This window comes from Falco biarmicus, chromosome 5 (genome assembly GCF_023638135.1).
Source record: "Falco biarmicus isolate bFalBia1 chromosome 5, bFalBia1.pri, whole genome shotgun sequence".
Lineage (NCBI taxonomy): Eukaryota > Metazoa > Chordata > Aves > Falconiformes > Falconidae > Falco > Falco biarmicus.
The window spans coordinates 83,308,091-83,323,883 of record NC_079292.1 but is presented as its reverse complement, the minus strand read 5'-3'; the positions used below and the strand labels follow the sequence as shown (position 1 = coordinate 83,323,883).

Here is a 15,793-nt window from a genome sequence, read left to right as displayed (position 1 = left end):
ACTTAGAAAAGTACAGAGACTGTATCATAGTGTGTAAGAATGTGGACCCATGCTTTCTGCATGGAATAATCTATTTAATAAAATGTACCACAATTGTGCTAGGCAATGAATAGAGCTCTTAGTGGTGAAGAATTGATTTGTGTGGGATGTTTTGTGTTTGTGTGTGTCTGTTTTGCTCAAGATATATATCCAGCTATGTTCTGGAAAAAAACCCAGAAACATGCCTAACCTCAAAATGTACAACTTCTGAAATGCTTCTGAAAGTTTTGATCCATTTTACTGCATATTGATGAGTCAGTGATCCTATCACTGGAAACTTTTTAACAAGATCTTTCCCCTTTTGTGTTCGGAAATTGTTAAGTTCTTGTTGTTTTACAAGGACCCAATCTTGTCTAGATTTTATCATTCTGCCTATGTAATCTGCTTTCACATTAGCATGAACTCAAACTATTTTTTTGAGTAGATAGTTTCTTGACTCATTCTGGTAGTTGTAAATAAGACCTGGCTGAAACCAAAGCACAGAACCATAGGATTTTTATTCTATTTGCTGTGAATTCTTTTCTGTAATTCAGTGGCAGTAGTAAGGCACAGCTATAGATAGGGACATGAATGGTGTATGCCAGACCTTGAGATTGGTATGCTGTCACTGAATTGGTCCAAAATATAAATAAGCTTCTTTCTTTACCATAAAGTACTGATGCATTTACTTGTACAAAAGATTGTCTTTCTATACCTCTGACCCACTGTGGTTGGGAGGAATAGGTGAGTGGCAGCCCAGCTGAGGAGCGGTAACCCAGTATGAGGAGCTTCTGTGAAGTGGCATGGATCATGCACTGTAGAAAAGAGGTAATTTTTCAGATTTTGGAGAATGGCAGATGTCACAGATTCTTTTGGGGTAGACAGTAGTGGTGTGATCTTCTATAGAGATAAGATTCACCAGGTAGGAGCTTGTAAGAATGCAAGTTTGTGACTTCCTGTATGTTCTTAATAATGCAATTCTCTTTGGTCAACAAATGAAGAAACCAATGAGAAACACCACCCAAGTGAGTTCAAGTGATCTTCCAAACCAGTGAATGCAGGGTATTGCCTGAACATCAGTGGAAGCCATGAGTGACAATGTGACCTTCAATAGGTAGTAGATCAGAAAAGGTTCTTCCTGGGTGGAAAAATAAAAGGATTTTTAAATCCTTTTATATCTTGGTGTCATAAACAGCTGAAGTGGTGAGAGAGCTTGCAGCTCCCCATATGCACACTGGCTTTCTTACTCTTTGGATCCCTCTGAGACTGGATTTACTCTGTCAGTTTAGAAAGAAATGATGCATTGTTTTCTTGGGTTTCTTTTCTTTGGGTTTTGTTTTTTTTTTTTTCACTGAGCTGGTGAGCTGTGTGGGCTTCCTACAACTCCCTCTCAGTAGTGGGGACCTCTTGGACTGGCTCATGCCATTTCTTGAATGTGTCTTTGTCTTTTGTATAAAACTAGTAACAGAGCATGACATTCACCTGTAGAATTTCTAAAAGGATGCTTGTTTGACTCTCCTGCTGAAAAGTCATAGCTGGTTTGCAGATGGATGAAGAATTGTTTCATGTCCATTTATACCAGTGTTCGGACAAGGTTATATGCTCACAGAAGAGAATCTGGGAAGTCTTGGACTGTAGTCTAAAGTGAAGAGCTGTCTTCAGTAGTAATTGCAATAAAACTAACTTTCCCTGTCTGCAGTAATAGAGTCTGGAAGATTTTTCTAGTCCTTGCTCAAAGCCTTGTCATTGGGCAGAAGGTATTTGTCAATTTTGTTTAACTGCAGTTTACATTATCAAATTCTTTATGCTTCAGACATACTAATTAAGATTCACCAGAGAGCAGGAAAGTCAGACAGAGTAGATTCCTGGCAATTACATTCTACAAAATGTTTTCTTAACCTGTAAACAGATGAGACAATTACAGTAAATAGGGCTTAGTATGTCAGAGCTTTCGGCTGTGTAACTTCCATTTATTCAAAGATTTTAATAGTAAGCCAGAAAAGAAAGCTGCTTTAAAATTTGGCAACCATGGTAATGCTTTCAGCATTTTTTCTCACCTTTTATGGAATATTCAGTTGCTTCACAAGCCTGCTTGGTGTGTCCGAACTTCAAGGTGCACGTACACCAGCTAGCAGACCTCTCTTTTATTCTGAACACACTCACTCACAAGCAATCATATCCAGGCTCTATCTCTTGAGTGGATGGTTTTATTTCTTTCGTGTTATTGACTCAGGGATCTAATTTGTAGAGAAGAGTTGGTGTCTCGACATAGCCTCACAGTTCCTGGTGATCAGCAAAAAGTATTTCACATCCCATTCTCATGCACTCCGCTCTTTCAGTGTGCTGTGTAAGCAGCTGAGGTGCTCTGGATTAAACTGGAAGCCAAGGGCCTATATGCTCAGATACTTCTGCAATGTGCAAGGGCTTCCTTGACGGATCTACGCAAGCTAGGACTGTCTAGATGTGGATATTTATAGAATGCACTATGAGGATACATTACATGCAGCATGAAAGAAATTTAACCATGGCAGCACGGGGCAGTGTTTGAGTTTGCCCTTCCTCTCTGCTGGGCAGTGCTGCTGTGGCTGTATATGGCTTGTGAAGCTAGCTGTGGCTTTGGCCGTAGATTATACAGTGGGGTTCTGGATTCTTTTAAATCCAGCTCTATTTACATCTTGCTATTGTGATGGACAGGTTGCTTGCAGAAGCTTTGAGCAGCCCCTGTGCATTGTTTTTGTTGTCAGTGAGTCAGCGCAGATCCTGGCATCTGTATGTCTGTTCTGAAGAGTGTCCTAGGAATTAATGGCTGCAGCCTTGAAAAGAAGCAATAGGGAAGTACAGAGACAATGGGAGGTGGCAACAGGGATGAGGCTTCATGAGACAGATTATACTGCGTTTTGTAGAAAGCGCTAAATAAATGCACAATGTAAGAAACAGGAGGTCGGAGCAGATACCCTGTGTGGTAGGCTGGACATGACTGTATCAGTCAGCAAATGCTTGGTGGAAGAAAGGCTGTGAGTGTCTTGGTAAGAATCACAACCAAGGGATTTTCATTTTTAGGAGGCAAAGTGAATGAAGGCAAGGTTCTAAAAAAAATAATAAAATAGTTTAAAAGCCCAGAAGCTGTTGTACAGAGGTAACCAAGCAACAAGGCAGTAGTCTGCCAACAAAAAGCAAGTAGAGCAGAAAGTGGATGAACAGCAGCCAAACCAGAACTGCACACAAAACAGAGAGAAAAAATCAAATCTACCCAAAAACAAGATGGGGGAAAAAAGGTGTCTCTGTGTGTAAACACATACTTTTTCTCTTTGTGCTGAAAGCTGAGTACAGGTCTCTCTTCTTACACATCTGAACTGTTTCTGTGCTCTGAATAGCGTATTCCTCTGTTTTCTTTTAAAGGATGAAGCAAAGCCCAGGACCCTGTGCTTCAAATATTCTCATACCGTGGTATTTATTTTTTTACAAGCAATTGTGGAGTCCTGCAAGAGCTGCATTTTGATTATCCAGGTGCACAGTGCAACTTGCTTCCATCCTGAGTTACTGACTTGAACCTCTCCCTACCCAGCCCATGTGGCTGTCACAGAGGAGAGTCAGATGGCGCAAAGGACTTGCAGGAAAAGCACGCAGGGGAAAACAAGTACATGTGATTTGTGTCTAGTTGAGTCAAAATGAAAAAGAAAGCTTCTTTTCTCTTACCATGGGGTCTTTTGTCTCACTGTTACAGCTTGCATTTAGCTTTACATGCAAGGTGGGTGAGCTAAAAAACCAGGAAATTACAACTGAGAGACACGAACAGCAGCAGCACCACATTGAACAAAGGAGAATTTGCAGGAAACACCTATTGTTTTTAAACAAGTTCAGGCAAAGAGAACCAAATGCATTTGTGCTAGAAGAAAGAAATTCTGTGATCTCCTGGTGTGTAGATGTGTCAGGGCAACGTGACAGAAAAGATGAGGGTATCCATGTACCACATGCTTTAAGCTAATATCAGTTTATAGAAGGCTGTGAGGGGTTCCAGCGGAAAGATTACATGAGGTTTGTTCCTTGTATCCCTTTAAGGAAGTGGGTTTTGGCTCACAATTCTCAGAGAGATAGTCTAGTGTAACAATTTTGTATTTAGGAAGGTACAGCTGAGCTTTGGTTATATGTTTTCCAATTGGATCTTACTCTAAAGAAAAAGCAAATTGGGAATAAGTTGTGAAGATCTGCTTTGTGGAAGGCTAAGATTTGACGTAGTTTTGGCTCATTTTCTGATAAGGATAGAAAACAGAAAGCCAGTCTTTACCTTGGATAAACTAAGAAGTAAAGGAGAAAGCAAGATGTTTCGCTTCTGGCTTCAATTTGATGTGCTGGTATCCCCTGCCAAATTGCCTGTCAAAAGCAAACGGTGATCTCCCTGCTTAGTGCTGTTTGTCTGTGCTAATGCTCCATTGTCCAGTTTAGTAGCAAGTGTGTATACGCCAAGGTCTGATTTTCTCTGAGAACTAAATATGGTAAAACACAATATTCTACTGAACCCTTCCATTTATTCAATTCACTTCGGTATAAAAGTGTATGACTCCATGAAAATTCAGCTTCATATTGGAAGTGTTTTCCTCAGAAGATAGAACAGCTGTACCTGAGTTCATGTTCTGGATTTATTGCAATGCATTGAATAAACATGTGCTTACACACAGTTTTCTGCCAGTAAGACTCAGAGATGTATCAATTATGTAACTCCCACTGAAAATAAGAGTAAGTGAAAAATCTGTATTTGTTGATCTATTATGTTTTTTTTTAAATAGGGAATAATAGTTCTGTTTCCTGCTAAAATGATTCAATGATGCCAAAAATATTGATGCAGAACCGCTATAAAGAAAAGGTGTAAAAAGCGTCGGCTATCAGCAGCGCAGCAGCAGTGAGAGCTGCAGCTGCATGCGATCCCATAACAGCGAGCAGGGCTTGTCTGAAAGGTGGGTACCCTCGGGCTGCACCACCCTGGGTGCTTGCACCTGCGTGTCAGTGGCCTGCCCTACCCTAGCTGTGGGAATATGTCCTCTCTTCTTGTCCCTGTCCCCATTTCTCCACCCTACAGTGGCACATCTCTTGCTGTGTGAAATTACTTTTTCTTCCTCTTCCAGTCATGTAACAAAGAGTTATCCCTTGTGCTGAGGCCCTTAAGGTCCCTCCCACAGTGATGGAGACAGCCTTGCCAGGCTGCCCCTCCAGAGCTGCTCTTCTCACCTCTTCATCTCCATGTACCCCAGCTGTACCCCACCAAGTGGTGGGACCAAGGTCCTCACCCACCTCCCTGATGCCTGACCAAGCTAGCCTCTGCTCCACCAGGACAAGCAGCATGGGCCAGTGAATCCTGGCCACTGTAGGGTCTCCTGCTTCCCTATCTGCTCGGGACTCCAGGGCACATGGGCACTTTTTGCTGTGCCCCTCCCCTTCCATCCATGTTCAAGCTCCTGTCTCCATACCCACTTCCTTTGTGGTTGCCCTCCAGCTAGTCATTCATTCTCCTTGTGTTGCTTTCTGTTTGGCCCTGGGGGGACATGGCATGTTGGCTAGAACTGGGATGCTGCCTGACGCTAGTAGGACAAGAACTGTCCCACGGGGCTGGCGTGGAGAACTGTGGTGTGCCATTGGCCATGTTTTGAAGGTGTTTCCAGGAGAAGCTAAGAGAGCGGAGCTCCACCAAGGGCAGGGCCTGAGCCTTATAAATCAGGAAGGCATAAAATGTTTGTCTTCTTGCCAAGTGCCCTCATGTTCTGTCACTCTTTCTGAGGTTAAGGGTCCTCTTTCCCACCAGGGAAGTCAGTCACTGAAACCAGCAGCTGCTGGGGCTTGCGTCTCGCCTCCTCCCAGGCAGAAAGTAAATGCTTCCCTCCTTGCCACACTGCTTTCCTTCACACAGTGATGATGCCCCACTCCTGAGGTGATGCTCCACTTCCAGCACCTCAGGACCATGGTGGGAGATGTAGGGAAAACACAGATGGCTGTTGCTTGGACTACTGGTGTCTCTGCTAATGCTGGCAGCTCTGGTTAGTTTTGGTTTCAGGTCCTCATGTGAGCTCAGCAGAGGGGAATTCCTTTCTGAAGTGGAGGAGGAGAAGGGCAGGAAGAAGAGGAGGGCCTCACGTGCAATCAGCTTGCAAAGTGAGGAATGAGGAGGCTGGAGATGTTGGAGAACACCCTGCACTGCTCATACAGTTTTCAGCAAGCTGCCGGGTGACCTAGTTGCTGGGCTTGCTAGTGCTGGGGGAGACGAGAATATTTATTTGGCAGTAAAAGGACACAGTTTAGCACCTCTTACTTCTTTTTGCTCTCATAAAGCAAAGTTGCTTGAAATTTTGCATGCCAGATCTTTGCAAAAAGCAACATTTTTGAAGAGTAATGAGGCACTGGGTACTGCAGGGAGCAATATAGAGTGGCAGTACCTGTGCCTTACTACACCTCATTGTCCATGGGGAACAGGCATCTTGCACCTTGGGTTTTGGAAAGGTCATTGTATTCTCCTCACAGCCTCTCCAGTGTGGATGGACAGACCACTTCAGAGAGATTTTCACACTAAGAACAAAAATCTCCACAGGAATTACATCTAGCTCTTATCAAGGGCTCCAGGGCCACCTGTTTGCTTCCAGCTTGTCTTGCGTAGCAAGGCTGAAGTGAGGGACAGACCATCTGAGAAAGATCAGGACACTTTCTGGTGGTCTGTGCAGGGCTGTTGCACTTATAGTACTAGCTGTGCTTCTTGCTTCTCTGTGTTGATATCAAAGGCAGCAAACAATATCCAGTGCATTCTTGATATTCAATCACAAGTAGATAATACTGATATTTATCACTAAGGAGTTTTGCTGTTGCAATGCTTGAATGGAATACATAGTTACTTATAATTACTATTGTAATTTAATCAAAATTTTAGATAAATGAAAAACATTTGCTCCCAGAAACAATTCCACTGGGTTAAATTACAACTATTAATCAGTGCTTACCAATCTGACTGAGGTTTCCAGCATGGACTTGAGTTGAAGCCAGGGACTAAACCAGATGCTTGATATCTCAAGTCCTGAACTCAGAGTCTGCCACTAGTATCAGTGTGTCTGTGAATGCAAAACAACAAATGTGTGATGTAGACTGAAAAAAGAAGTATCAAGAGGCAAAATGGTATGCCTTTTGTAGCAGAACAGTTTGCAAAATTACGCATTGTATTTCTGTTTGTTTTTATGGAGCGTGATTTCATCATTTCTGATTTCGTGGTTTGCTTCTGCAGCAAAGAATGATGGATTTTGAAGAGGAAACTAGACCCATTTCAGATAATTATATTAGTGGGTCCAGTTCTGCATTACCTGCAAGAGCAGGAATGACAGATCTTCAAGGACCCCAGGTACTTCCTGAGCTACCTGCCCTGGCAGCCCAGGAGACCCACCACATCTTTGTCAGTTATAGTAACATCAGTTCAGCCTGGGTGAGGAACCTTATCCAGAGCCTAGGAGCCATGATTCCTGATCTGAAGGCCTGTTATCATCGAGGGACTTTAACCAGGTAAAACAATAATTGAAAACATGGTTGAGACTATTCAAGAAATCCAGAAAATTGTCTTAGCCCTCAGTCCTGACTTTGTCCAGAACAGGTGGAGCCCTCTGAAAGCCAATCTGTCTGTCTTCCAAGACTGTTTAGAAAGGAGGCCAGTGATCCCCATCATGTTGGTGCCCTGTTTAGTGGTGCTGCGCATCACCTGTTTGACTTACATTGACACCAGTTATGTCCGCTGTTTGGATAAAGTTATTAAGATCATTTGTGCTCCCAACCACAAGATTAAGACTGCCACCATGGTTCCTTATAGCTGTCCATCCATTTGCAATGGGAAATCCCTTCTGGCCTGACCTGCAGTGGATGATCAGGTCATTCCAAAAAGGAGAGAAAGCACATTCAGTGAGGCACTGCCTGACCAGCTGAAGATAGTCAGTGAAGATACTGAGGTCTGCAGAAAGGCCATCCAGATGATTAATGAGGTATCCTCTAGGGTATCACCTTGTTCATCAATCAGTATCATCTTCAGGATATCAGCTTGCCTGTTAGGAAGCTTATATTTGATGATTGCTATCTTCTTATTTGCTTCATTAGGACGGGACTCTGGTGACTCCTATAAAACTTTCCTTGACTATGTTATGGTCTTAGCAACTTTGTTTACCTGTTCTGCTTTTGTTAATTGTACCTACAACCACAAAATCAAATCAGTTGATGAGAAACTTCTGGAGATGTCCTAAGTTGCTGGTGAGGCCAAATCATTGCTGATAAACAATTCCCTGCTGGTTGGCCATGATCCCAGAGTGAAGCTCCAGTTATTTTACATCTCTCTTGCAGGGTGCAGAAGGCACTTCTTGGAGACTTTTGAAGAGGGAGAACCCTCTACCAAAGAGATGTTCCAGTGAGCCCTGCACTATTTTTCCTCTGATCACGCACATTGTGTAGCAAAAGGCACTTCCAGTTCTACTTGGGGACCACACCAGGGCACTGGGATAAAGGACCCTGGTTTTGCTAGTTTGTTTCCCGTTATGTGGAAGAAGGGTCCTGGCTCTGGGATCTTTAGTGATTCAAAAAGCCCTTTGGAATGCATATAATAAGGTAAAAGTGCAAGCTAGTCTATTCCAAAGCTTTAGCAGTGGATCTTTGCACAACAGAAGTCCCTGTACAAATGGCAGTCTCTCTGCCTTTGGGAGCTGCCCTGGAGTTTCCATGTGAGGATTCGTGGTGGTGACTCTGTGGGATGCTTGCTCTGCTATTGCCTATGCACACTTGCTTACAAACTGTTTACCTCCCCTTGTCAGCTATTTTAGACTGTGGAAGTAAATGTTTGATTCCCCCGGACTTTCTGATAAAAAAAAAAAAATTATTTGTGGTGCTACTCCGGTTTTGATTTGGGGTGGGGATTTTTTTGTTTACTTTTGGAACTAGAAATGCTAGAAGAATAAAATCTGGTCTAAGGAAATCCCACTGAAGTTCTTCATGTTGGTCGTGGAATTGAAGACCAGGGTGTGTGTTTTGTCCCCACAGAACTGGGTTGGTAAGGTTCAGAACTGAAAGGGCTATTTTTATTTTCTGTTAAATACATGCGAATAAAAATGGCAAAGATCAAACAATTTGATTTGAAGTCACTTTCAACTCCAGTTACTGTGGGTTTATTTTCATGCATCTTCTGATATCACATAGACTTCCAAGAAGACTGGGAGGAGAATGTCTGAATATCTGATGAAAAGCTAAAGCATTCTTATATATTTGCAGAGTGTTTATGAAATTGGATAGGTTTTCATTACATATAAATACTTTTTGAAAAAAGGGCAGCCTTTCTTCTTTGTTTCCCCTTTTTTTTAAAAAAAAAAACAAACCCACAGCTGTGAATCATCCTTTATTAACAACTTAATGATAAGAGCTGTTTAAGAGTCAATTGCTTTTACTCAGGAAGATTTCCATAGAGCATGGTGGAAAGGGCTTCAGTAAATCAGGAAAAAAATGAAAAAGGAAGGTAAGAGGGGTTAGTGCCTTTAGCATACTCTGTTGCTTCTGTTTTTACACAGCTAGTTCAGTGTACTTTCAGATAAGTAACTGGAATACATGAGTTACTGTGTAGCCTCTGAGTTCTTCAGGGCCTCATGGCATGAAACCCTTGAGGTAAAGTCACCACATAATTGAGCCCATGAACTGCACAGAACTCCTGTTTCAGCGCAAACTCTAAGATGAAAAAGGCACCGCCCAGCCTCAGAGATTTTCTGGTGGAAAAGGAAGAAATAGAAGAAACTACATTGTCAAAGAGATCAAAAGTAGAAGCTCCAAAGTAGCTGAAAACCACAAAAGCTGCAATGAATCTCATGGGTAGTTTTCTTAGGCTATCCTCTGCTGCGACCTGTTGGAGAAGAGCAGGAATTTGTCATCTGTCTCCACAGAAATTCTTTGGATAAGTATGATTGGTTTTTACCTGTTTCTACTCAATATGATTTTTTTCCTTAAGTCCTGAAATCCTCTAGATTTTGGTGATTTTCTTTCGTGAATGATAGTGAATAACAATGGCCTTTAATTTTAGAAGTCTTAACTTTGATGTGTCTGTCTTCTAAAGACCAGCTTTAAAAAGACATGTAAGCAGCCCTGAAAACTTTATTTTCCCTCAGGGCACAGAAAGTTGGTGGCCACAAATGGTTGAATGTGACTGGAACATTCTACGGTGGCTGCTGAGAGATTTACTGACGTGCTGGCACCATTCAATAGCATGCAGATGTGGCATGTGGAGAAAAGCTCATTTGTAGATTGCTTGTAAGATATTTGAAACATTCTAAATCAGGAGGCAAAAGCAATTTAAATGGGTGTATGGTGCTCCCTTGACTGAATGCTATGCTCACAAAGCTGGTACAAGACTCCTTTTTTAATCTACTCTACCAACATACCTATATGTGTATTTTACTACTTATTTATTGTTTATCTCCTGTAATGCCTGATACTGAGTATACAAATGTAAAATGGAGGACTCAAAGCACTCTGTACAGGCTTGATTAAACACAAATAAATATGATGCAGTTGGGTTTAGAAAATATATCCAATGCATGGGGTAAAATGTCTTCCATATCTACATCTCTGGTGTATGCAGAGAAGAGGAGCTGAGCACTGCCCTAGTAATTAAATGCCAGTGTGTGTGTGTGTGTACACACACGTTCTTCTTGTCTGTAAAATTCTACATTACTGAGTCACTATGCTGTTCATTTAAGGAGTTATGGGAATGTATGAAGAAATCAATTAATTATTATATACTGACAACCATCCTTGTTGAAATTATTTTAGATGACATCTCATTTAAAAGCCACAGCAGTGTAACTCCTCAACCTCCCAATCTTCTTAAATATCTACAATTCAAACAAATAGATTTAATTACTTGTCACTTAGGTTGTGCAATCATGATCATCATTGAAAGTGTAACTTTACATCCGGTATCCACATTAAAGTTCTGTTCTTCATCTATTACAGATCTTATGCTGGCACGATAATTTTCTTTTTTCTCTGTCACCTTGATGTGACAGCCCCTTTTCAGTGAGGAAGAGTTTCAAAAACCCAGCCATACTGTCAAGGTACGTCCCGTTTACTGTGTGACCGTGGTACTCCATTGAGCTTTGCACAGGCCAAGTATTGTGGACATTTAGCTGGTAAGGAGGTCTGTTGATGAAGAAATGCCACCAGAAGAGGGGGCAATGAAATTGCAGAGGGAAATATTTGTGGCAAAAGGGTGTTAATTTTGGCTGAGGACATTTTCATTCTATCTTGCGTAGCATAGTTTCACATCTGGGGCTTCCTCTTTTTCTATTAGATGAGACTGCGTTGGGGCAGGAGGATGTAGAAGGTAACTGCCTGCTAATTTCTGTGGCAGGATTAAAACCAAGAAATGGCTGGAATTCACATGCTAGGCTAGAAAGTATCTTCTGAAACAAAAAGAAAAACTGTGATGGCTGAGCCCACTTACATGGGACTATCCCTCTATGGGAGCTAGGAGGCAATGATTCACACAGAGCTGTGAGTAGACCAGAGGTGCCTCTTCTCTAACCCCTGAGATGATGTGAGGTTCTGTGCAGAAACCCACGCTGCAAGGAAGCAGTGGCTGTGGGTGAACGGGCACTGTGCACAAATCAGGCCAAGGATGTGGGCAAGTGTCAATAGTTGGAGTTCATAAAATGAATTCAAGTGGTTTCCCGGTGTGGGCACAGCTGAGGTGGCTTGATGACATCCTAGTAGTGTGTGGTTGGGACAGTCCCAGGGGGGGAATATGATGAGCACTGTGCATCATTTGCCTAGGGCAGAGCAGCAATAGCTCTTCCCAAGCTCACCATGACACTGTGGGCAGTCACTATCTTCTCTTGGACAGGAAAGGTTAAATGCCCTGAAAACATCTGCTAATATCTGAATGTTTTTATAGATATTAACACTCTCCTAGGTATCGTTGACCATGCTGGTATTCGGTTCCAAAGACACACCCTTCCCAGGAACCTTTAACTTCATGAGAAGAATGGGACAGGCAATGAGGAACTGGAAATGTTCAAGTTGCAATGAAGTTCTGTTGCCCTTCTCTCTCTCGGTAATAGCTGGCTGCTGAAGCAGCCGCTCTGCACTAACAAGCATGCTCTCAACCGGAATTGCTGCCATGACCCTGCTAAGACAAGCGTTATGTGCTTAGCACGGTGGAGATGACTTGCAAGTGGTTGGCAACGTACCCCGTAACTCATGCCTCTGTCCAAAACAGCACCCTGGGCCTTGAAAAATAAGGTGTTTAGTAACATGGCACCTCAAAAAACACCTTGGCTAGTTTTAAACTGTCCACAGTCTCCACCTCTAGCTCCATGGTCTCCATCTCTAGTAGATAAATCTAACATCTTGGTGATACTAGAAGTGATAAGTTTTTCTGATTTAGTTTCTGATTAGCACCTAACTTCCTTAATCTCCAGCTGAATTTCCCTTTGGTGACTTCATTGAAGTATTTTTGTCATAAGGCTACTTTTTCTAACGAACGTTGCTGATTGCCCCAATTAAAAAATGAAAACAAAAGTATGTTTCCAAAAATATGGTACTTCAAATCTGTTGGGTTTTTTCTTCATACTCTGGGGTTGTCCAGTTCTCTAAAAAGATAAATAGATGTACATAAGCACTCACAAATTCTAGAAGCCAAATAAAGGCCTAGCTTCGCCTTTTGTTTTTTGAGATGAACGCTCAAGAAAGAAGGTTCACACATTTTTAGGCCTTTATAGTGCTGAAAGCTTTAAAACTTTAATCACACAGTCATAGCTACTGTAAAGTCACTCTGCTTTGCAACTCACACAAGAATGAAAATATGCTTTACAAGTATAAGCTGCCTTACATCAGAGCTACATTAGGGAATAACAACTGAGCAATCTGCATCAAGAAAATATCACACCTAGGCCAAATAGCGATACTAATTGCAACATGAAGTTCAAGTGCTGGCTTAATTGTAGGAAGCCTTTGTCCCACTCACTTGTGCTCAGACTCTCGTCTAGGACCAGGAGGAGCAAGAGGGTCTGTAAGAAAATCCTACCAGTCAGGGCCACACCAATAATTTCTGTTCATATAGAAGGGTCCCCTAACAAAGAAAGTTGTAGGTGAGAGAGCAAAACTGGCCTTTTAAAAACAAAGCCGGTATCAACAGACACTTTTAGAAAAGTTTGCTCCATCTATAACAAAATAAAAAACCAAACAGTAACACCTATCATTTAAGTCTCAGATCAAAAATTCTGTTATTTGTAATGCTGATATAAGGAAAAAAAGCACATTCTTGGTCATGTTAAAAGTAAGTATACAGCCATTTCACTGGAACTTAGTAGCACCTCCACCAACAGAGATTAGAAACTTGGTAGGGAAATTACCCTTCCCCCTAAATACAGCCTCCCTATATCTCAGTTTGTATATGCTCATTAGAGACCCGCGTACTGAGTCTGGTAATTTCCTCTCCAAAGATTTGGTATGTACTCAACTTGCTCAAGCATAAGTTACCAGGACTAGGAAAAACAAAAGCAAAACCAACTCCAACCAACCAACCAACCAACAAATCCCTGTATGGATGAAACTTGCATTTCCTATGCTGGAAATGATCCTTCCCTCTCTCTGTGGTTCTCCTCCTCTTCTATTAGCTGATCCAGCAGAAAAGGAAACATTGGCTTTTTCTTCTTTTCAGAATGGCACCTCCTTAAAACGGAATATGGGCAGAGCTTACTCAGCAAACAGTTTTAACCAAGGAAGGTTTTCAGAGGGTTAATGTGTATATTTGTGTCTATGTGTAAGCATTTTCTCTTCAGCGTGTACTCAGCCACTTAGCTCTGCTGATACGTTCATTAAGGGATCATTCCGGTTAACTAAAATCAAACTGTGCAGGGGGGAACTGCGTGGAAATCATGCTTTTATGTCAGCAGCATCACAGCTGAAATTGGATGAGACAACTCTTACCAACTAGGGAAGTGAGGCTGGAGGAACATTGCCCCAGTAACTGAGCGGAGTAACCCAGTTAATACACTAAAGACCACATTTTGCTTGAAACACGATGGGATATAGGTCTATGAAAACAGGACAAGCCCTGAGGAACAGCTCTTGGAGGTGTCTCTTAATGCCAGCTTCTTCTTGATAATGGTCAATAATGGAGCCTACCATACATCTAGGATGTGCCCTATGAGGTTGGCACTGTCAGCCTGGCCTATCCAAATCAGTGTCAGTCTATTGCCCAACTGCATAAAAAATTAAAACCAGTCTTCTATTTCTCTGCAGGTACCAGCCACAGAAGTTCTGAGAGGTTAAGTTTGCATCGGTTTGAGATTCCCTGTCCTTGGCATCAGGTTGTGACCCTGACCAAATCAGTGTGGAATGTTACACCCCTTCCTTGCAGTGGGCATGCCAAAAGATAATCAAGGAATCTCAAACTGTAAACTTAAGGTTTATTTAAAAACTAAGATAACAAAACCAGAAAAAGATAACTTTATCGACAAAGAAAGCACAGAGACAGAGTAAATAAACCACTTTCAGTCGAACTTCCTCCCTTGTTAGGGATTTCCTTGTAAGCAGTGTGTGCTCTTGAGCCCTGTGACTTTCTGTGGCTTTCTGGGTTTGATGGACTTCATGTAGTTCCACAGTGGCCCTAGGGCAGCTTCCCCTTTGCTGTCATCTCTGATGCCCAGCTGCTTGGATCCGCTGCTTGCTGAAGACTCCAAACTCCCCCTAGGTCCAGCGGCTCTGAGGGAAGAGACATTTCCCTGCCCCTCACCTTCAGTAGGGGACACCTGATCACTGGGCAGCAGCTGGAATATGAAAATAAAAGGGCAGTGCTCCGTAACAACATATAGAGCACTCTCTCACCCCCTCCAGCAAACTGAGTATGAACAGATAGCCAGCCCCTCCAGCACAGCTTCTTTCTGAAGTAACAGTTTATATTCTGATTTCAGCCACTGCCGTTATCCTCTTACAACTACACATTCTTCCCTTGTTCTTGGTGATTAAAAGTCAGTGAGGGAACTACAAATATGTTTCAAGTCTTGACGAATGAGCCAGTGGGGAGTATTGCTTGTTTGAGGGACATAAAAATGTGCTTTCAAGTCAGAATGAGAGAATTTTTCCCATATGGTTCCATTTTCTCTTCCCTTGGCCACAACATTTTGAGTATAAGATGTTTGAGTAAGCAAAAACTTTCATTTTTTCCCGAATGAGAAAGCATGTCATCACTGTCACTTCATCAAGAAATCCACAGAGCTTTCTCCATCCTGCAGATGAAGGAGAGAGCCATGACTGGCACCATTTTAAGTAGGAATTATTCTGCCTCAGAGGAGATGGTAAGAATGATAATCCTCAGAGTCACAAAGCCCCCAGGTCCCAAGAGTTGCTGAAACACATTGGAAGAGCTTTGGTAGTATACACTGTTTGCAGGTCACATCTCTGCTCTACCAGTGCCACCTGTTTCTGGTGTTAGTTCTAACTTTTCTGGAGACGAAAATCTTCATGCATGATTTTCTTCTTTGATCGTTGTCCAAGAAACACAGTCTGCTGGTTGTCATTCTCTGTAGGTCGCTCTCATACTTCTCACCAGCTTCTTCACAGGTAACTGTGGTTTTTATTTGACCATTTGCTGTCCAGTTGAGCCATCGTTATCACTCTCTTTTTCAGCCTTTGGTGGTCTCTATTGCTTTTTATACTGTGCCCTTCCCCAGGAGGGCCAAGTCTAAATCTAATATATTTTCCCTGACCTGCACAGGACTAGTGGTGACTT

At 42.3% G+C, this 15,793-nt stretch overlaps 1 long non-coding RNA gene across 1 annotated transcript; it reads left to right on the top strand.

Moving 5' to 3' along the window:
• Nucleotides 1–1,707: 1,707 nt before the first annotated feature.
• On the top strand, nucleotides 1,708–9,369 carry LOC130149710 (uncharacterized). Its single transcript, XR_008821990.1, has 2 exons — nucleotides 1,708–4,970; nucleotides 7,274–9,369. It is a non-coding gene; the product is annotated as an uncharacterized LOC130149710 (long non-coding RNA).
• The last annotated feature ends 6,424 nt before the right edge of the window (nucleotides 9,370–15,793 follow it).